Genomic DNA, 23,883 nt, shown 5'->3' with positions numbered 1-23,883 from the left:
GTTTGGGGTTTTTTTTGAGGGACGATGGAGATACAAACTCTGCTGGTTTGGGTGAATCTGAAATATACTATAGATTAATTTGAATAAAGTACAAATTCAGTTTCCTCTTTTTCCTTCTAGCCCCTCAAAAATAGCGTGCTGATAGATATTTTAGATTAGTAATACTGTGTCCATCAGTTTTTCTGGTTTAGAAAAAGTGAGCCAAATAACCAAAGCCAAAAAACCCATTGTTTCCAACCTGATTGGAACAACCAACCATTGTTATAAACAGTCAGAAAAATAAACTTCCCGCTATCATTTTATGCGGCACAATAGTGGCATCCAGTGGCCACTTAAGTTAATCCTCAGTGACTATATTCCATGGGGATAATTATATATAGATATGAGAAACACTTAGTGTACTTTTCTATAAAGGTTTTATTGTAGCAAGTTTGAGACAGCTACATTAGACACGGGGTAGAGTGAGTTACACAAATGATTCCAAGTAAGTGCTCAGAAAACCACTAAACCACACCATATATTCTATATGTGCCAAAAGTGCTACAGAGAAACTATTTTAGCAATGTTTTAGAGAGTTTTAAACATTTTTATGGGAGCTATTTTTTCCCCCTTCACCTATAGTAGAACATTTTTTTTTTTGCTCCAGACATATTGTCACACACAAAACAAACAGACCTTCATGGTATGCTTCTTCTATCTAAAGTAAAGATGGAAACAATGTGGCTATTTTTAACTTCTTGTACTTCCCAAGTTCAACCAGCAGGAAGATGGATGTGTTATAACTATAGCTATTACACACAAACAACTAAGTTAAAAGAATATTAAGATTGCAAAGTCAAGCACTCACATAAAAACCATATTAAATGCCAGAATTAAGGTTGCCTGTGAAATTTTAATTGGGCCTCTTATGGGTATCCATTATGATACAGTCTTTAATGACATAATCACAAACAGAAGCACAGAGATTAAGATCAAAAGTCTATTAATTTGGGTGCCAAAGCCGAGATGCCTAGGACCTAATTTTTCAGAGTACTTAGCATCATATTCCACTTGATATGTTCAAAGCCCAGTTCCCACTGAGTTCAGTTGCAGCTGTGAGTGCTCAGCAGTTCTGAAAAATCAGGCCCAAGAATCTGAAGTCAGGGACCCAGAAAATGAGGAACACACAATTAATGACCACCTCTAAAAAGATTGCTTTAAGTGATTTGCCCAGCATCACAGAAACTCTGGCAGAGATAAGGATAGAATCCAGATCTCCAGGGCAACTTCAACTGCCTTAACCATGAGATTGTCCTTTCCCTTAGAAGTCTAAATACTTAGATGGTAAACTAAAGTGCCTAGTATTAAATGAGGATATTTATACAATAGCATCATGGAAAGTTGGTGGAATGAGAAGAATCAGTGGGTACAATATATAGGAACGACAGAGTAGGTTGTGCTGGTGGGGGAGTGGCACTATAAGTAAAAGCCTTAAATGAATCAAACTGAACCGCAGTGTATGGGTAGAAATTCCATGCTTGAACAATAAAAGCATAGCAGTAGATATATACCACTGACCACCTAACCAGGATAGCGATGGTATTGTAAAATTCTCAGGGAGATTAGAGAGGTTACAAAGACAGAAACCCCAATAATAATGGGGGTGCAGTGGGGTGGTTATCCCGCTCCTGCCCTGAAGGGCTTAAAACAGCCCTGGGGGAAGGTTGTGGCTGGGAGCTGCTAAGCTGGGCTCATTGGGGAAGCGGCTGCAGCTGGGCCACGCCCCAATCAGGCCACAGCTGGCCTGTATAAAAAGGCTGTGAGGCAAGAACCCAAACAGTTTCTCTTTACATTCAGAGAGAGAAGGGCCTGGCTGTAGGGTGCTAGAGATAGAGTACCTGAGTGGAACACGGCTGGGGAGCTCTAGCCAGGAAAGCCCCAGGCTGTGACCTAGCATAAGGCCAACAGGTACAAAGGGTTGCAGAGGGCAGCCCAGGGGTAGGCCAAGGCAGCAGGTCCAAACCCAACCTTGCCAGTGATGAGTAGGCTGATACTGCAGTCTGCCCCACGGTGTGGGGGTAGATGATGACTGTAAGCCTAATTTCAGTATCAGGCAAATTGGTTGAAACTGTAGTAAAGAAAAAAATTTAAACTTCTTGCTCTAAAGCATAGGGGCACTAGAACTTTTCAAAGGTGCTATCACCAAAATCCTTTAACATGGACAAAGTAACATTTTCCTCTAGCTTCATTCTCTGAAAATGATTGACCAGTTTTGGCTGAAATTCTCAACCCACCCCACCAATCAAACCATTCAGCCTGAGGCAGATACCTAGCATGGAAAATTTCAGTCCAAAACAAAGTTATAAGCAAATTAAAATAAAATCTCATAATGAGAAACTTTAATGGGTAATGCTACGAGCTCCACCTGCAATCCCTTGGCATACTGCATCAGTGAATCACATTGCATTCTTCTTCATGGCTGTCAAACACACCGGTCACAGTTCTACATTCCACTGAAATCAATGAAACATCTACGTAAAATGGCAACATTGTTGGTTGGGGTGAAGCAGTTAAGTGAAAATTAAATCTCACTCCTGAAGTAGCCCTCACTGTCAGGGCCTGACTCTCCTTGACACTAAGGCTTCTTTAGCGGGAGGACACTGCTGTAAAGGGTCCTTGGTGTCAACATTAATCAGCCCCTCAAGACATCTCAGGAGACACACCTGAGATGGGCAGTTTAAACCTGGTGCTCTAGCCAATAACGATGATACTGTAAAGGCTCTGAAGGGATCTTCTCATGCTGCCTAAAAGGAAGGAACAACAAGACTGCAGAGGTTAGCTGTGTGAAAGGAAGTAATAGCTGTAGAGATTGTGATTGAAGACACTATGAAGCTTTATTAATTCTGGTGGTTGTCAAACACACACACACACTGCTATATGGGACACAGTATTGTTACAGAATGGACTGTTATTTCCATTCCACTCTTGGCCCATCTATAACCGCTATCCTTATTAAATCTTTCCAACAGAATACCAAAACCAAACAGAAGCATATCATTGTATGCTTGGCTACTTCACTTAGAATGGTTAAACAGAGGTGCACATGGAAATATTCCTATGATAGTGCTGAGTTCCATGCCAGGCCAAATTGTGAATGCTGGAGGGTTGCTGCACGCGGCCAGCTGGTCACACTTGACATGAGTAGGTCTCCTGCTTTTTGCCCTACGCTTGGAGATATATTTGACATACTATTTTTGGTTTGTTCTTCTGTAGTTGGTTTTTAGTTTGCTTATGCAAGTGTCTATTCTATTGTGGCCTCTGCCTACAGTTAAAACACCACTGGGATTGCTGTAGTTCTGAATGTTAGCATTAAATACCCATTTATGAACATAATTAAGCCCAACTTTGCCATTCCAGTTTTACATGTAGATGCTACATAGGTTCCTCTATTGAAAATGTATCTTTCAATATCCATTGTTCTCCAGAGGGTGGGTATTGTATATTGGTAGGCCATTGTATTGTAAAGGCAGGCCATAGCAGACTCCATTTAGGCAGTCTGTGATGGATTGAACAATTATTCTGGACCAGAAATGGGCCCCAGATCAGCATCCCAGATCTCAAATTCCTGCTCTCAGCTTCTGTAAAAGTTTACCGCTTGGGCCAATCTCTCTCCTGAGTTTTACTATGCATACTCATTGCTTTAATAGCTTCACGACTAAATGAACTAGATGATTTTTAGCACATTTAACCCTTACATTAAATAGATACAACAGCATTCCAGATGATTAAAGACACTGATTTATCATTATCTTGCAGATAAATAATTTAACTATTCTTAGGAGTCCGTAGGTAAAATATAATTACTCAAAATCGTTATTTGGTCAAGAAACCAGAGTTAACACTAATTCTTACAAAATGTACCATAAGATCTCTAGAATAATCACACATGGTCAGGAACTCAGTTATACATCTTGCCCAATAGACAGCAACTGTCAACATTCAAATACTCTTTAACACCATGCTAGTTCCCCCTAGTGAATGACTAACACCATCTCACAATGGGTACACGCTTTTTTGGAAATCTCCCATCCATGTAGTGAATACACCCATACCTGCTTAGTTTGCAGAGCATGACAGGATTACAAAACTGGTAAAGTTACAGGGATAGCTTCAAAAACAAAAATGACTTTCAGGTTGCCTGTCACAATGATCCACACAAATATCGTTAGAGAAGAGGATTTAACCAAACTTTAACTAGAGAGTGAAAAGCAAATTCAGATCCTTTACCCAGATACCCGTGACATGAGAGGTAGGGCCAGGAGTGACTTCCCAGCTCTTAACAAGTTCCAAAAAGAAGGTTGATCGGGGACTCAATCCCCTGAGTTCCACATAGTCTCATCTGATGGATCTGCTCTTTAGGGGAAAAAAATGCAACTTTTCTCCCAAGGAAATACTTCACAAATGCGTCATTACGTTGTGGTTGTTGTTTTTTTGGTTTCATCTAGAGCGGCTGCCATGGGGCATCTCTTTTAAAGCATGTGTCAGTTTAACTTTGTGTGACATGTGAGACCCTTTTTTATTACTGCAAACAAAATATTTGCATAATGGATAGAGCAGTAGCTCTGCTGTTTGAAGTCGTTTGAGTGGTGTTGAGTAACTTGGCTACACATAAGATTGTGCTATGGCATTAATTAAATATTTGCTTCCAGCCTGGGTGTTTATTGGCATTTGGAAAGTGTTTATAACCTCGTACAATCACCACTAATTATTGCTAATATATGCTCTGGGTATTGTGAAAACAATCACACTTCCTTTATTAAGCAGCCATATAAATGTTTCTTATGTACATGTATGTACAAACACACACACCAATTACTAACGCACATATTCTGGTGCCTGGACAACATAGAACTATTACCAAAGGACACATTCAAACTAAATAAAACACTTAGATTAGGCTAAAATCTCCTATGTTATGCCAAGAAGCAGGAAGAGTTTTAGGACCACCTGCATGCTGATGGCTGTGGGCAGTAGGGGACTATCAGGGCAGGTGCTGCTTACCTTCTTGAGTCAGCACCCAGTGAGAGCTTTACCTGCAGCGGCAGAGTGGTTTTGAGCACACTGTGCCCTCTGCATGTCAACTGTGCCTATCCACCTTCAGATTTCATCATGAGAGAGTGGTCCGTTAAAGTGTTCATTTTCTTGTCTGAGAAGAAGCCTTCAAAGAAATGCATAGCACAGAGGGGTTCTGGCCATCTTGGTTTGTTTAGGGATCTCTGAAACCACAGTTATTGGAAGGGGATGGAAATGAAGGAAGGATGAGAACACCACTACTTCCCCGTCCAGGAGTGTTTGTTCCGCCCTGAATCTTTAGTTCTTACTTAGTTCAAAGAACTGTTCTGCTTGCTTTTCAGTTGGTGTAGCACTCCACAATTCCAGCCTTCCTGAGCAAGAAGTAAGCAGTTTTAATTATTTCCCCTATTTTAATGGTTACCTGGGTAACGGAGTGATGGATGGTCATAGTGTAAGGGCTGACATCTTGGCTGTCACTGAGGATTGAGCTAGGGACCTCCAGAGATTAAAAACATGAGTTACCTACAACTTCAGCTAGAGAAGCCTGTCAACTCAAAGCTGTGAACAGACTCATCGGGTAGAAAGGGAGAGACAGCTCACCTTGACCGATGCGTTACAACTGAAGCTCGGCTAACGTTCAGAAGAGAGACTATGGTCTCTATACGATATGGGGGGAAGAGGGAAAATCAGATTTTCCTAACAAATTACAAAACAAGTAACTTATTTTCTTGTGGTAGATAGAAAGAGAAAAAGGTCTTCACTGTTTCTTAGTCATCTCTCTCCATGGCTCTTCCGGAAGAAGGCTCCATGTGGGACTGCTGCCTCAGTCTGTGTAGAATACGTGTTTCATTATTAGAGTCCTAGGCATCTAGAGTAATGTGGGAAGGGGGACTTCACTTTCTGTGGCAAGCCTTTAGTGATAGCAATGCTGGAGGAAAACTTAAAAAAATGAGTGTGTGGGCCAGGAGACAAACTCTTTTCCCCACTGGAATAAAGAGGCAGATCATATGGAGCTATTTTAGACTACTTAATTAAATATCAGATATTTTAACTGGTTCTTTGTTAGGAGTTACTGCATTGTGCTCAAAATTCATCAGAACAAAGCATTTTCCATATTAGACTTTCAAAGTGTCATAGGAAGAACATACTCTGAGCTTGTTAGTGGTGTTTGGATAATAGTGCTCAATTTAACATTTCCACCTAGAACTTCCACTTGCTACCAAGTGGTCATCTTCTCCTCTCCGAGGCTTTTCCTTCCTGGCTACTACCCATGGATACTGCAGCGTAGCTATCAGTCTCTTTTGGTTGCCATTCAGCTTTCTAGTCTTGTTACCCGGCTATCTTCCTTAGTGTTCCAGTCCTTCTCTCCACTTGCAGTGCACTCATGGCTGATATACAGCTCTTTCTGCCCTTTGGCCAACTGCTCCTACCATTTGCTCCCAACCTTTTTTCTCTCCTCCAGACGCCTCTTTATATGTGTCAAGCTGTCCTGCAGTGGCTCAAGAGCGCAAGTACCAAACTCAAGACAGACTGGTAAGAAGCAAGGCACAACCCCACTCTCGGCCCCCTGCTGTCCACAGACAAGGCAGGTGAGGTAAAGCTATACTTTTTCTCGCTGCAAGTTATGATATTAACCTGCTTAGACATGGCTAGAATATCATTACCTATTAAAACATCAGCAGGCAGTAGATTCCTACGCCCACAATATCTCCTTTAAAATCCTCAGACTTGAGGTAGACCTCGGCCAATGGTACAGTTACAGGGAATTTGGCCAAAGCTAATATATTTAAACCAGGAAGAGTGTCTTCCTCTCTTACCAAATTCTCCTTGACCAAATGACTTGGAACATTGTGAGGACTGGAGGGAGACAATCAATACCATTTACCTTAGAATTTGTAATAAATTCCTCACTATACTCCCAAGGTTCAGTCCTAATATTTTCTCTTCTGTGATTTTCTCTTGCTCTATCACTGCCTCTGGAGTAATGGCAATGGCATTCACTGTGGCAGAAGAGGTGTGGCTCATGGAGTCACCTTATATTTTGTGCAATTTGCCATCACTGCAGGTCTCCGGGACATATAAAACCCTCCTTTAAGGTAGGGGGCTTTAAACACTGATTTAAAAATCCCAAGAGAGGCCAAAGTTGGGGTTAGGTTTATTTCCAATCCCCTCTTAACATGGGATTTCTCTTCCCCTGGGATTTGTGCCCCACATGGGATCTTGATCAACATACTCATCAGCAATTTCTGCAGCCTGTCAAATGAGAAGGTTTTTTGTCATAGTTGACTGCCTTTACCTCATCTGTAATTATCCATAGCAATTGCTCTTTGTCTTCCATAATCACCATCAGCCCCCACTTCCATTCTCTCATAAAATTACACATTTTATGCTGATATTCAACATGGCTGACATTGTTAGATTTTTGAGGTTTCTATACTTCATTGAATAGGTCTCAGGGGTAATTTTCTTATACAACTTGGCATCCTCCTCCTTCACATCATTAAAAACTTGCCTGGCTTTCGTAGTTAATCTGGTTAAGAGGAAAGGCGTCTATTTATCTGCTGCTATATTGTGCATCCCACATAGTCTCTCTTATCCACCCTTGAAATCCTCTATACAGTCAGTTTCTTTATAAATAAGGCAGACCTTCTCCCAATCCCTTGTGTGGTGTGTAGGTGTACGCCCTGGCTGGGGAAGCACCTTTTGGCTCCTCTAGAACATTACAGCTCAGATTATGAGCTTCCATCTGCCTCCTGTGTGCCCTCTCCTCAGCTTCTTCATTATCTTTGACTGCTGCTATTTTTCATGGATCTTTGGTGGGCTCTCTTTTTAACTGTCTCGGCTGCTTCAGTGTCCCTCATCCACAATTCTGCCACCAGTCTCTGGTGCTCATGTTCTTCCTGGACTCTCAGGTGCTGCAATCAGGCCAGTTCCACTTCGGTGTCCTCTGCAGTGCCTGGGGCAGGAGAGGCCTTAAGATCCACCATCTCTTCTTGCCCTGGAACCTGGTCAAAAAAACAAAACATATCAAACAAAAAACCTACACTTATGACCAACATTCTCAGTTCCTGAACTGAGACTTTTTATTGGAGCGGGAACTATCCTAACATAACTATTCAAGTTCTTTTCTCACAAGGCCATCATTTGACTGTGGTTCAATCATTGTGAATAATCTTTAGCCTTTAAAATGCTCAATATCAAACTTGAACTTTTAACAGGGTTAGGGTTATGATTTATACCCTTAATTGACCTGTTGTATGTGAATTCTGACAAGACCACACCAGTGTTGAGTTGTCAAGTAGTGGCTCAAGGGCATGAGTACCAACCTCAGGGCAGATTGTTAAGAAGCAGGGCACAAACCCCAGATTGATTACGAGTTCTATACTTAGGTTTCATCAACCAAGTATAAACTCCTCAGGCACTATAACCGTCTTAACATAGAGTCGCAAACAGTCCTCTTGGGTACTCTGATTGGCCTTGCCAACCAAGCAAGGTTACCTGTTAGTTAGATGGTCTCTTACACCAAACATCGCAGCAATATTTAGGTTCCTCCTAGTCCCAGAGGGCTGCTCAATTGCACTTTAGATCTCACACAAAAGACAACACTTGTAGCTAAGCCTATAATAAACTATCTAAAGATTATAGAGGAAAAGGAAACAAGAGTTATTTGAAAGGTTAAAGCAAGTAAACATATTACACACAAATGGGTTCCAATCTTATGTTTCAAAAAGTAACAGAGCTTTCTATTATAGAAGCTTCTGTACATCCTTTTGGGCTAACCTGGCTAAGCACTGGGGATCTTTTGCTTATGCCTAGTAATCCTTGCCCCCCCTTCCCCTCCAGCATCCAAGTAGCATAAAGATACAGTTCCTCCTTGAAATTTTTGGTTTCTAGAACAAAGTTTCCTATTGTTACAGTTTTGACTGATGACATAAAACTTCTAATTCTGACACTTTTGTTGCTCCTTATGCAGTGTTCTATAAAAAAAAAATGCTTGCCTGCTCTATTACTTCCTTCTCTTCTTTCTGAACCACTGCATGGACGGCCCATTGAAATGTGGTTGGATGGGTGAAGAAAAAGTATACTGCTAAAGCAGAAGTCTGGTGATTTTAGAATGATAGCTATTTTCTTCAGGATGGCATAAAGTTGGGGCAAGCCATAAAATTAAGTTATTTACATTATGACTGCTTTTCTGAAGACATCATTTTGCAAGGTTCTCACTACCTAGCCTCTACTTCAGTCACCTGTTGGGTCATTCTGTGTGATCAAAAGGACTTCAGTTTTATGTCTCACCCAGAAGTTAGTACCCCAGCAGTACGCCTATCAACATGTTGGGTATTACATTTAATGCTGACTCAGAGGGAAGATCTTCACTTCAACTACCACTACCATCTCCTGCAGCAGGTAGGCTAACATTGAGAGGGGGTGGAGAAAGTATAAAAGGTTTTATCCAAGTATTGTCCCCATCTATCCCTGGTTATTTAATCAGCTATAATAAGGGTTTGTGATCACAGTCTGGGTAAATAGGACCATCCATTTCCACAGTAGTTCCTAGACTAGAAAACACCAGATCAGGGCATTCTGGAATGACTGGAGCAGCTGTTAAGAAACTGGAAACCATTTGCAAGCAAACTGTGGAGAAAGACTGAAGAAATACTCTAATGTAGCAAAGATGGGGGCAACTGGTGTAGCAGACCAGACTGCTAAGAGATGAGTGGATGGTCAGTGCTAGTATGGGCTAGGAGAACATTAAGGTAATACAGTATGACACACATTGCTTACATAATCCGTTACCTGTTTCTCATGAAGTTATTGAATTGCAGGTTGCTTAGCTTCCACTGATTAAGAAAGAGATTTTAAAGAGATTACAGAAAGTAAAATAATGATGATTTTGATAGTATTTACAAAATTTAAATGAATGAATTTAATATTCTTTCAGAAGGAGGATGGATGGTCTGGGAGGTAGGGCACTGGACTTAGACTCAGGAGAGTTGGAGTTAATTCCTGGCTCAGCCACAGACTTCCTGTTTGACCGAGCAAGTCACTCAGGGTACATCTACATAGGATTAAAAGACCCATGGCACAGCTGTGGCTAAAAATCACTGTGTAGCTGTTCAGGCTGGAGCCTAAGCTCTGGGGAACCCCCCCAACAAGGTCCCAGAGCTTGGGCTCAAGCCTGACCCAAATGTCTACACAGTGATTTTTCAGCCCTGGAGCCCAAGCCAGAGTCACCCAACCCAGGCCAGCCATAGGGCTTTTTATCCTTGTGTACATATATCTTTAGTCTCCCCACTCAATTCCCCATGTGTAAATGAGGATAATACTTTCCTACTTCATGTGACTGTACCCCTGTATTCACCCCTTGCACACTATTATAATAATCTTTGTCCCAGTATGTCTTGTGAGGTATCATTTGAAAACTCATAAATCGCTGGTCAATACTGTCCTGATAAAATGTGCTGCAACATTGAATGTAAAGTTAAAAGATTCCACCGTATGGTGTCACTGAGACATAGTCAAAGTCTGGGGAGTGGCCAAACCAGTTCCTCAGAGACAAAGGGCAAGCTGATGCCTTAGCCAGGTGTAGACAAGGTCAAACGAGCCATCACCTGAGAAATGCTGACACTGGGCAAAAAAAATCTACATCTTAAGAAGAATCTTGGGTTCCTGTCTACACAGACTGTCTATTGAACCTCAGCTGGAGATGCTTATCGAAGAAGGGAAAGAACTATAAGAAGGGAGGGCAGATGCCCCAAATGATCCCTCCCGTCTCTCTGCCCACTGCATCCACAACATCTGAAAAACAAAGGAAGCAGCACTGGACTAGGGGGAGGGTTCCTGACTGAGAGAAGTTCAGCCAGTAGGACTGCTGAAACATGTGGCGAGAGAAGCTTTCCTTTGAATTCACTCTAGTGTAAGTTATGCATTAGTTGAAGTTTATTTTTATTTTTCTTGTAACCAATTCTGACTTTTATGCCTCATTACTTATATTCACTTAAAATCTATCCTTTTGCAGTTAATCAACTTGTTTTATCTAAACCACTGTGTGTTTGGATTGAAGTCAAGGATCAGCGGGGTAGCCATGTTAGTCTGAATCTGTAAAAAGCAACAGAGGGTCCTGTCATAGAAGAAGAAGTGAGGTTCTTTCCCACGAAAGCTTATGCTCCCAATACTTCTGTTAGTCTTAAAGGTGCCACAGGACCCTCTGTTGGATTGAAGTGTTTAGGAAACTCCATTTGGGATAACAGGATTTGTGCATATCATTTTCTATTAATAAAATGACAGACTTTATATGAGTTTATATTGTCCAGGAGAGAGCTGGGCAGCACAAGACGTACATTGCTGGGGAAGTCTGAGACTGGGAGTTTGCTGGTGTTGCTCTGTAATGTAATTCAAGAGTGGCTGGCTACAGCACTAATACAACATAACTGGAAGTAACTTACCTGATGGAGGCTGTGTGAGAGCAGACTAGGAGTGGTATTTCTCACAGCAAAGCAGTGTAAAAAGCACCCTAGGTTAGAGAGCTAAGGGGACACAGCTGTTCATCAGTCCAGATTGTACCCTGGGTATGTCACACTTCACATGGGAATTGCAAGGCAAAATCCATCCATAATTGTGAGATGCTTGGACACTGTAGTGATGCAGGCCATAAGAGTACACAAATAGATAGAAAGAACTCCTGGAGGAATAATTGCTAAGTTAGGCAGAATCTGCAGGCTCCCGCTGCAACGTAGCCTTTCCCTTTCCAACCCCCAAACGTATCACGTGGCTTAAAGCCCAAACTTGCCACTAAGTAATTTTCTTTACAGTATTAAGGCTTTTCATTTCTATTTGCTTATCTTTTTTGAAAATCTTTCCAGCTATGCATGTAAAAAAAACCCCCAAACATATTTCCGTTCACCCCCCTCAGAAACATGGGTTATCCAAAGAGCAAAAATGCTCAATAAAAAGCTTTCCTTCTGGCTTCCAGTGAAATCAAATGAGTCATAGCTGGTCAGGGAAAAGAGGGGCAAGTAACGGTACTTTCAACAGCAATTACATTGTGTTTAATGGGATTTTGCATTCTCCCTATCCAAGCATTTTTATTTCCTTTTCAATATTGTTTGTTTCAACCATGGCAATCTCTCACTGTATTTCAGTTCCTGGGAACTGTTCTTATCCCTGTTAATATCGCACGTTGCCAAAGAAATCAGTAGGACATTGTAGATAAAAGCACTGAAGGGTTCGAGTTTTCCAGCTCCATTAGTTACAAATGGCAGTGGGGGCAAGGAGTAGTGGTGGATCTTTTACAAATTACAGTGGAAGATACACAAGCAAGGTAATATTGACCATGCAAAGAGGTCTTCTGAAGACACCTTTAGGGCTTTATTTATTTAGTTATGAGGCTTTCTGCTTGGTGTTTGTTGTTTTTTTGTCAAAAGTAGTCAGCCTAAGCTTTAGCCTTGTACAACTTCAAGGGAATATTGTCAGTAATAACGTTTGGCAGCCCAGCGGGAGGTTGCTTAGTGAATCTCTTTACCTAACACTCCTGCTCAGATTCCAAAGGATATAACAAAAATGATACCCTCTGTACAAGAATGTTATGATAATTAAACATTCACAAGGTATTGTGAGAATTAATGTTTGAACACCCCAACACAAGCTGAGGCACATAGAGGTTAAGGCCCAGGCTTTCAAACCTGTATTTCTCAACCCACAGCTATTACTGTGGTCAATTATCAGTACCTCTAAAAGTCAGGCCACCTTTATTTAGTTATGTAGATATGGATTTAGAGGCCTAATTTTAGGCAACTACATTTGAGCATTTTATTCTTCAGTGATTTGCACAAGGTAACACTAGTCATTAGTTGAGCCCAGAGTAGAAGCCTGAATTCCTCACTCCCATTCTCATTTTCCAAAAGGAAGACAACACTCCCTTTTATTTCTCCAAGCACTAGCAGTGTTCCAGGCCCAGCAGCTTGCTGGGACCTGGGATGGATGCTGTTTATTCCAAGAGCTTATCAATGTCATTGCAAGAGTCAGTCAAAACAGGCCATTTGAGAGAAATGCAAAAGTGTCTTTCTCCTAGAGATTAAGTATCTTGCTTCTGCCATACTCCCAGTTCACACCAGCTGGGGATCCATGTTAGCAGTCCATAAAAGCTATTACTATTATACCCAAAGTATGTTAACACAACATTATGGCTGATGAGAGAAACAGTAGGAAATGCAGAGACAATATTTGGGGACTGAGTTTATGAATATAAATAAACTGGAAATAAAACTCAAAATCCCTAACAAAGTCCATACATAAATCCACACACCACAAGCTTTCTCATCCTCCTCCCAGGCCTTCCTGATTGGGGCCTTTGCAGTCCCTTTCTCCTCCTTGGTAAAGGTCTCTCCCAGGCCTCCCTTCCTAGAGCACCTCCCCTGGTCTCAGGGTCCTCCCAGCAAGAGCCTTTCCTCACTCTCTGCAGACTCTACTGCACTTCCCCCTTCAGTTCAGCCGCCTGCTGCCCTTTATAGACATTCTTGATTCTACCCAGGTGTGCCTCATTCGGTAATCAAGGCTGAGCCACCCCTAACAGTAATAAGCCTTTAAATATAAACTTCCTTTACGTTTGTTTATCTTTTAAAAAGAAAATCAAGAGAAACATACAAAACCCAGATAAATAACAAGTGGGCAAAGCTGTGCAACTAGAAATGAAGGAAGATGCTCAGTAGGAGATCAGAGACAGTCTGCCGTAGTATGCACATTAAAAACAAAACAAAGAGAGAGACTCCTTTTCTTTTCTGTGGCAGTCTCCTATAGGCGTTCTGATAAAGCTCACCCTTTACTACTTTGTGATCACAAGCTTTAGCACCGAGTTGGGCAAACTACGGCCTTTGAGCTCCTGGCTGGGGAGGCTAGCCCCTGGCCCCTCCCCTGTTGTCCACCCTCCCCCATAGCCTCAGTTCGCTGTGCCACCAGCGCTCTGGGCGGCGAGGCTGTGAGCTCCTGCAGGGCAGGGCAGCGCAGCGGCGTGGCTGGCTCCATCCAGGCAGCGTGGCTACCAGACATGCTGCTCTGAGCAGCATGGTAAGGGGGCGAGGGGGGGTTGGATAAGGGTTAGGGGGTTCCAGGGGGCAGTCAGGGGACAAGGAGTGGTTGGATGGGGCAGAATTTCTGGGGGGAGGGCGTTCAGAGGATGGGGGTGTAGATGGGGTCAGGGCAGTCAGGGGACAGGGGGGGCTAGATAGGGGGGCGGGGTCCCGGGGAGGAGGTTAAGGGATAAGGAGCAGGGGGGGTTGGATGGGTCAGGGTTCTGAGGGGGGTGGAAAGTGGGAGGGGGCGGGGGCCAGACTGTTTGGGGAGGCACAGCCTTCCCTACAGTTTTGGAACCCCGATGTGGCCCTCAGCCCAAAAATTTGCCCACCCCTGCTTTAGCACATGGTGGTATGGCAGGTTAAGGATTGTTTTTTCATACACTGACTTTATCGTCAGAGCAATAAGATAAAAGGATCAGAAACAAATCAAAATTTCCCCACAAGACACTACAGACAAAACACCTATTAAGCCAACAGGTGAGACAAATACATGAAGTCTTTCTGGTGTCATAAGACCTTGGTCTGTGATCCCATAGGCCAAACAGCACTGAGTGGTGTTAATATTTAGATTGGAGACTGTGGGCGGGTTTGTGCCCCCTTTGGCTTGATGGAGTGCTGTACAAGAGCTCACTCCTTCTGGTTAGGCAGGCAGGCAGTTCCTCTTGCACTAGTCTCTAAGGTAGCCCCATTCTGGCATATGGAGGGTATTAGCCTCAGTCCAACTGGGGTGTGCAGGTTTTCCCCCTTATAGTTGTTGGGGTCAGCTGGTCCCAGTGCTCAAGGGGTTGGAAACACTATCAGCCCTCAAGTCTCCCAGGAGTCGGTAGGGAAGCCCAGCCCCTCCCCCCCACTCCACCGGGTTCCAGCTCAGGGTCCTTAAACTAGGCAGGCAGAATCAAGCCTCAACCATTCCTCCTGCTGTGCCCTGAGCTCCTTCCTACCTCCCTTGGTTTCTGCAGGCTTCTCCAGTCTGTAGGTCCAGTCATCCCTCCCCTGGGCAGCTTCTGAGCTGCTTGCTGGCAGGAATTTCTGTCTCCAGCCTGCTCACTCCTCTGGCAGCCACCCCACCATACCGCTTCCCAGCTCTTTTATTTTCCCAGCTGCTGTGAGGCTGGCAGCTCCTCCCTTAACCTCTTGGGTGCCAGGCCAACCTTGGGTATATACACCCTATGACAGAAACCCAATTACTTCATGCAGAAAATAGTGTTAGTGATCCACGAGAATGCTTCCCTTAGCATCACTACTGAACTAATGCCACAACTGGGTATGCAGGAGCACTTCACTACTGGAGGTGCCTTCTTAGAGATGGTATGTAAAACACTGTCATTAAATTTTCAGTGATACTTTTCACAAAAGGAGAGATGCTAAGTATCCAGGCCAAAGTGTAATTTGGCCAATTGCATCCCTTCTATCTAAGTCACCCACTGTAAATACAGATGGATAAGAGATTCTTTTCTGTTATAAGCTCTTGAGTGGTGTTGCTGTGTGTTATTCAAAACCCATTGTGTTCCACCCCACAGTTGTGGGATAAGTTGTTCCTTACAATCCATTTGGAAAATGCTCAGGGTTCTCTCTGGATAAGAGAGACCATCCTGAATAGATATGTCATTATCAAAATGTTAACAAAATTGAGAAGGAACAGTGGCCCAGGAGGAATCTGACTGAGCCTTAGAATTGCATCTGAGATGTTTATGTGGGAATATAAAGCATTAACCATAGGGTTGGGCCTTTTGATGCATTTGTTTTAGTGTATTAATCCTGCCTAGATCAGATGTAGATAGGAATAATGATCATACAGGGTTAATTTCACAAGCTGCCAGGGAGCTAAAATACCACCTTTATTGCTCTCTTTCCTTGATTTCATTCTGTGGTTCAGATTAGGAATTTTTACATTTCAAGGCAAAACCCATCCAGCTTTCATTTTGTCATTTAAGTTTGCAAAGTCTTTTTCTGCCTGATATATTATACAGATGGTTGAATATTCCTAAACCATAAGAATTTTTATTAAATAGTACTGCAGAGGCAGCTACTGTTAGATTAGCCCATACCAACTCACAGTGGAACTCAGTAGCCACCTTGACCTTGGGGTGGGCATATTCCAACTCTGTCTGTTCATCTCTTTCATTTTTGAAGATGCGTTTATAATCAGTCTGAAAGCAGCAGGAAATAGACCAGTTATTCATCCACCAATCTCAACACAGACTTGGAATTTAAAGAAACAACCCATAGAAAAAACGTGAGTGCAAAAAGGGTGATGCTAGCAGCTTGGCTTACACAATGAAAAACAAACCCAAGATAAAAAGCAACAGAGGGTCCTGTGGCACCTTTGAGACTAACAGAAGTATTGGGAGCATAAGCTTTCGTGGGTAAGAATCTTACTTCTTCAGATGCAAGAAGAAGTGAGGTTCTTACCCACGAAAGCTTATGCTCCCAATACTTCTGTTAGTCTCAAAGGTGCCACAGGACCCTCAGTCTGAATCTGTAAAAAGCAACAAACACGGCTACCCCTCTGATACTTAAACCCAAGATAATTTCCCTGAGTAGGGTCAAACTAGACACCTCTGCAGGACTTAACTACATGGTGCATGCTCACAAGCAGCATGGAATAACAGCACCCTTTGTATAATTAATTCTTGTCCCTGCCCCATTTCATCAACCCCTGTGGTTAAGCAAAATCCACTGCAGAAATGCTTTACATGAGGATCATTCCAGAGCATAAAGAAGAAAAGTAATTGAGTAAGAGTAAAAAGTCTGCTTAAAAACAAAAGAGAAAGAGTTATATAGCCACTAGAACACAGCACGCAACGTACTGATGAACTGATAATATTACATGGATATATGCAATGTCAGTTAATTGACCAGCATAGCATTTGCTGTACTTAAAATATATATTTTGCTTGCAGATGTCATCAGTTATTAATATTTCTGCATGCTTTACAGAAAGGAGACTTTAGTAATAACCTCTTCAATGGGTCACTGAGGCCTGGACTGTACTACTTCACGCACAGAGTGAAGGGTAGCATAATTGGATCTGAAGCATGGAGTATGCAAAGCAATTAATTTTTCATAGCAATTAATGGGCTTACGTATGCCTTATCCCAAACTCCAAAGTTGCTAAACCAGTTAAACAATCATGAGGATCAAATAAACTGCATGTTGAAGGTGTCCAGAAATTCAAAGCTCAGAAATAGGGAATGAGGTTGTATCTCATTTAAGTGCCACGGAATATTTGATTGGCTGCAGGGTCTCGTCCTGCCATCTAGGGATGCTGACAAAGGATGAATACACCTCTACCCTGATATAATGCTGTCCTCGGGAGCCAAAAAATCTTACTGCATTATAGGTGAAACCACGTTATATCGAACTTGCTTTGATCCGCCAGAGTGCGCAGCCCTGCCCCCCCCGGAGCGCTGCTTTACCGCATTATATCAGAATTCATGTTATATCGGGTCACATTATATCAGGGTAGAGGTGTATTTACGTTAGGATTGTCAACTGCTACAAAAAAACTTAGAGAAACCAGGAGCCACATTGGCATGCAGCAGGCTCAAGCAAGAGATCCATTTGATGTGAAAAAGCCTGAACATACCAGCACAAAAAACAAAATAAATTGCAGAAATTGGTGGACACACTATGCACCTTAGGGTGTGGGAGGATAAAGAAAGAAGAAAGCAAGCCAGTCTGGGACTGTACTCTATCTGGGGTGGAAGGGAGATTTCCAGGCCCTTGAAGTAAAGGTTGAATAACTGGATTTAAGGGTGGAGAATCCAGTCCTCTATGTGTGCGGTAAGGAATCTGTGGCTGTGTTTCTTGTCTCTGGTAAGCAGCAACACCTGAAGAAAGAGGTCTTGGTAACAGTCTTTCACAGCATAGAAACTTACTCAAGCAAATCACTGTTGTTTAGTATTAATAAACTTACTTACACAATATTTAATTCTTGATTGTTCCTTTGTAATACTTTGATAGTTAATTCATAAAGCCCAGTTTCATGATGCTTAGAACTCATGTTCAAGCTTCCTATGTCCTACCTCCGTATCTTACACAGCACAGCAATACCAGTTCCACTGCAGCAGGGGATTTTCATGTCCATGGGCTGGGGACAGCACTTGTAGAGCCATGCATGGATACAAAATTTGTATCTGCATCCGATCCGTGATCTGCAAACATGGTCCATGGATATCTGTGATTTTCAGGGCCCTAAGGATTTGCTCCTGTAATAACAGTAGTCTGTAGCTGGGTATTGATCCTTGGGCACATTTGAGTGTCCCTGGGCACTTCTTGGCAGTGCTTTCTATTATATGGAGCTTGTTCAGCCAGAGAGGATACCTAGAGTCAGGGAAAGAAGCTGGAAGTGCATCAGCCAAGTGAAATTTTGGTGTAGGATTCCTGAAGGGGGAAGGAGAAGCAGCCCCAGCTAGTAAAGCCTTTCGGAAAGAGGTGATTTTTAGAAGGAACTGAAGAGCCTCCAGACAAAGTCTGGAAGATTTTTATTTCAGTTGACATTATCTGTTATGTTTTGTTAACAAACCAAATCCCAAGAAGGGAATGTTACTTGAACCAGGTGAGTCTATGTGCATTTATTGGAGAGACCAAGAATGGAGAAACTGAGTTTAGTTAGTCCTGTGGTAGTAATATGGACATTTCATAAGGGTTCTCACTTCTTTTCGTGAGCATCAGCTGGTTTCTCAGGCACTTAAAAAAAACCAGATTTAATCAAACAATGGCTTAAAATCTTTTTCTGTCCAAACAATGAGCATGCTAGGACACCTGCTGCACAGCCTGTCTGATCAGTAACACAATCTCCTCCTAGTCCGACCTTTGGCCTTTTTTTCAGGTATGTGTATCATTCCCGGTGGTTTAGTGTATTTCCAGTTAGACTCATGTACAGAAGATGCATGAGGCTTGATAGGTATCTATAAGGCTGATCCTAACCCTGAGGAGAAGTAGATCATCTTTAAAGGGCTGATACAAAGCTTATTAGAATAAATGGAATGACTCCCCTAGACTTCAGTGGGTTTTGGATCAAGCTTTAAGAAAGAATTGTTGCCACAAAATGTGCTTGTTAGTGAATAGTTAAAGAGGGACACTGTGACAGATTGCCCCCCTTAGGATGCCACCTGATGTGCCGAGATACTGCTGAGCCTGTCTGTTATGCCAGCCTGGGCAACCTTTTTTCCTGTCTTGATGAGACAGGTTATAAAGCCTCCTCCAGCACACACACAGGCAGGGCCACACCCAACTGCAGAACGACACAGACACTGAGATCAGCTCCAGGAAGGCTCAACTTAAGGGACTTGCCCCAGCACTCACATGTCCACCTCCCGTGGAGTGCAGACCTAAAGGTATATTATGAAATCCACCTCCTCCCTCAATGTGGAGGAAGATATGCACAGCCTCTTACCCCCCAATTATGAATTGTACACAAGGGGTTATATTATAAACAAGAAATACGTTTATTAACTACAAAAGGTGAATTTTAAGTGAATACAAGCAATAACAGACAGAACAAAGCAGATTACTGAGCAAATAAAACTAAATATGCAAGCTAAGCTCAATATACTTAAGAAACAGGTTACAAAATGTAATTTCTTACCCTAAATGTTATTTTAGGCAGGTTGCAAAGCTTCTGTGGTTTAGAGTTCCAGTTATATTTCTTTTCAGACTGGACACCTGTCTCAGTCTGGACTCATTCCCTTCAGGTGGCTTTAGCAGTCTTTCTTCTTGGGCAGACAGGCCATGGAGAGGAGGAGTCCTCTTTGCCTTACTCCACGCCCTTAAATAAGGTTTACATAAGGCGGGAATCCTTTGTTTCCCAAACTTGACCCCCCCTATCCTTTCAGTGGAAAGTTACATGAAGAGCCAGATAATGTTTAGTATCAGGTGACAAGACCATCTGACCTAGTAGTGTCACAGTTGCATCCCTGGACGCCTCCCAGGAGTGAGAGAGATTAGTATCTTCATGGTCTTGTTGTTCCTTCCTGATGGGTCATCAAATCTCATGGCCTGTCATCTGGTGGGTGTCTTCCCAATACACACCCAGTTGTAATTGTTATATAGTCCATATTCCTAACTTTAGATACAGAAATGATACATGCATACAAATTAGATAATCACATTCAGTAAATCATAACCTTTCCAATGATACCTTACAAGACCCATCTTGCATAAAGAATATCTCGGTTATGTCATATCCATGTTATAAGCATATTTCCATAAAGAATATGGAGTGTAACGTCACAGACACCACCTATCTAGCTGGAAATGATAACTTTTAGAAACTAAAGGACTCTTTTTATTTAGAAGCCATGAAACTGCTCAATGTTGGAACAGAAGCAGTGTTTCAGAAGGGTTTTTAAATAATTTTTAATGTTAATATTAGGGCTTAAATTCTCAAAGTAGTTCCCTGAGTGTCCCCCCCACACACATACACACACCCTTCTCTCTCCCCCCAACATGCTATGAAAACTCCAGGGGGTTGAAAATATTTACTGGAACTTGGCTCCAGACAACTCTGGTTGAATTTAAGCCCCGATATTAGTATTAGGCAGTAAAGTTTCACAGTTCTTGAGGTAAATTCTCTGCTAATGTAACTCCATTGATTTCAGAGAATTTAGTCCCTTTACTTTTAATTTTTGAAATATTAGATCAATTAGTAATTACTTTCATTAGACTTTATTGTACAAATCTTAAAATAAGACTTCTATAGTAACAAATTGTATTTGGAATAAAAAAAATTGTGGTAGACCTTGGCAGGATGTTTATAGTTACTCATCTGGTACACAGCAGTTCAATTTGGCTCTCCCAATTTCAGCTGGGTCTCAAAGAAAGTAAATGGGAAGGGACTACTCAACATTCAGTTTCTTGTTTCTGCCCCCTCTCACATTTCATGCCACATCCTTCCCAGAGTTCCTGGAAGAGATTCAGGTACTATAAGCTCTCCATAATAAAGTAACCGATTTAGAAATTCAGGCATTGCTATTTGAAGGCTGGCAATCAAGGATGAAGTAATAGAACAATAGACTGGCCTGGGAAATCCAGATTATTTTATTAGGGGGGAAATAGTCTTTGTGACCATGAGAAGTACCAAAAGAGTACTTTGAAGATCCTTCGGTCCCCCACCATCCCAAAAGTGACTTGTATACATAACAGAGTGAAGCCACTCTTTGACCTAATATTCACACAAGAAGTAGCCAACATGGGTGTTATGGACTTGAATACAACAGTTATTTGCTAGCTAACAAGTCAAATTCTTTGCCAATTTACACCCAACAGAGTGCCAATGAAAGATTTAAGACATTTATGGATGGTACATGTACTAGCACATTGGTGGGCCTCTGGGGTGCTGAGATCACGACAGCCAGAGTGATTAAACACAAACACAGGATCTGTAAGGCAGTAAATATTAATGTCTAGATTCTCCAGTACTGTACAGTTGCTTTGTACTGCACCATCAGTATTCTGGCTCTTCAACTGCCAAATGGGCTAATACCTACCTGGGAGATTTGATTAAATTCATGGTTGTAAAGTGCCATGAGAACCGCAAACTGTAAATGCCATAGACATGCCAAGACTATTTAGTATATAGAGGACCTATTAAAATAGGTCACTCTAAATTATTTTACAACTACAGTATATTATACCAGCAGGATTATCTGGGAAGCAAAGTCTATTGGGCACAACCTGAGCTGGTGTAAATCAGCATAGCTCAAGAGAAGTCAAATAAACAATGCGGATTTACACCAACTACGGTGGCCCTACATTTCTTTCTCTGCTAATACAATCCAGATGTCGTTTTTGCTGCGATACCTGTTACTGCTTCCCATTCGCATGGTACCACTGCAGTACTAAAGTGGAATCCCTCAGAGATGCTTTATGTACTTTTTGGATAACCATTCTCTCCAGAACCCGTTTTTCTGTTCCCAGTTTCACGCTGCTCTCTTCCTTCCTTTACTTCTCTCTCCCAGTCATACACATCAATTTTTGAGCTTCTCATGTTACTTTTCAAAAATAGATCTGGGCCAAAAAAAGAAAAGAAAAGCAATCCCACTACGTCAAAGAGGATATCCATTTCCAGTGTTTTATTGGTGCTCTGCTAGAAGAGGCTATAACTGCGTCAGAAAACTAATTGAACTGAGTCAAAATAAAACTTGTCTCATGCAGGCAGTGGCCCAAGTTCAAAATGGCATTAAGGTGAGCTATTCATTAGAATAATATAATTTGAGAATATTATGCAGTATAATATAACAATCACAATAAAAATCAAATGCAGCATTGGACTATACCTACGACAACTCTTCAGCCAAGGCCTGGGAAGTCCAAACACATTGCTGAAATTAAGCATATGACACCAGGTTGGCAGCTTGAAAAAAAGATGACATTGTGCCGATAATAGTAGCATCCTTTTTCAAAATGAGTGTACGTGGAGAATCAGTTTCAAGCTACATCTGGCAGGACTTTAATCACTCCACTGTATTCAGATGTTAATAAAATTAGTCTATTTTATTCCATTGTATCTATCCAAGGTCTCCAATTTGTTTTGAAAAGTCTTTGTAAGTTTCAAATGCTACTAATGAGCAAACTATTACTGGCATAGTTCAAATAAGTCCCTTCACGAATCTTAGGGATTTTTTGTAATTTCCATTGCCTTGCAAAATAAAATTGCACATGAAAAGAAATTACACACAAATTTGTTTGTATAAAGCAGAGATACTCAAGAATCTATTGGAGAGTTTTCATGCTATTCCTATAGTTCATTCACCAACTGCTGTACATTTTCCCAGTATTTTTGTAATTTTACACAATTCAGTGATGTATGGTTAAGTCAGAATTTTCTGTATTTTATCTTCTCTCTCTTTCAGGGCTTCCTAATATATTTATTTTTTAAGACTCCAGTACATATCGTGTACCAACAATTAACATACTTCTAATTTGTTCATTATGCATTAACACAATATAAAGCTATAAGACTGCTCACATTCTTCCAATGGAATGAACTTTGACTGGAATACCAGTTGCTACCTCTCTGAGCTTCATATGTTGTGTTTTGGGCAATCAGATCCACATAGCTATGCATCTGGTGGATCTTCCCCCACTTACCCTCTAAGTCTAATCATCCACCATGATGTGTGTGTGTGTGGGGGGCCCACTTCATGGTAGCTTTCCCTATAGTCTTTCCTAATCAGCCCTTTTTAAATGGTGAGGAAGGCCCTGCAGCAGGCATCTGCACGAGGATGTTTCCACCCTAAATGCTAGGCTAGTGTGATAGGAAGTTCATTCATATTGCTTATTGTGCTTGCCTGAAGAATCATCATTGTAACAAAGTACAGTCTAGAGGTCTACCTGTAGAATAATTTATATCACTTACAAAAAGAACAGGAGTACTTGTGGCACCTTAGAGACTAACAAATTTATTAGTGCATCTAATTATTATTATCTATTATTATGCTCTAATAAATTTGTTAGTCTCTAAGGTGCCACAAGTACTCCTGTTCTTTTTGCAGATACAGACTAACATGGCTGCTACTCTGAAATATATCATTTACATATATTTCGAGCAGGTACTTAAAGCCAATAAGACCTTGTGACAATCCGAAGTCAACAGTTATATTCTTGAACACCATTGCATAATTTTGAAGCCCACTGAGTTATACACTAACTGGATAACAGCTTTTCAAACTCTGGTCATACCACTGGCTGCATGTACCCTTGTTAAAACCAATGGTGTGGACACTGAGAGATTCCAGTACATTCAGAATGTGTTAGT

The 23,883-nt window shown here is 41.7% G+C and overlaps 1 long non-coding RNA gene across 1 annotated transcript in view; it reads right to left on the bottom strand.

Moving 5' to 3' along the window:
* Nucleotides 1-3,765: 3,765 nt before the first annotated feature.
* LOC117872790 overlaps nucleotides 3,766-23,883 on the bottom strand; it is a 94,120-nt gene continuing 74,002 nt past the window's right edge. The window contains exon 4 of the long non-coding RNA XR_004644605.1: nucleotides 3,766-8,057. This is a non-coding gene — a long non-coding RNA (uncharacterized LOC117872790). The remainder of the gene's footprint in view (nucleotides 8,058-23,883) is intronic.

This window comes from Trachemys scripta, chromosome 2 (assembly GCF_013100865.1).
Source record: "Trachemys scripta elegans isolate TJP31775 chromosome 2, CAS_Tse_1.0, whole genome shotgun sequence".
In the NCBI taxonomy this organism is placed as follows: domain Eukaryota; kingdom Metazoa; phylum Chordata; order Testudines; family Emydidae; genus Trachemys; species Trachemys scripta.
The sequence above is the reverse complement of the archived record's forward strand: the minus strand, read 5'-3'. Positions and strand labels throughout refer to the sequence as shown.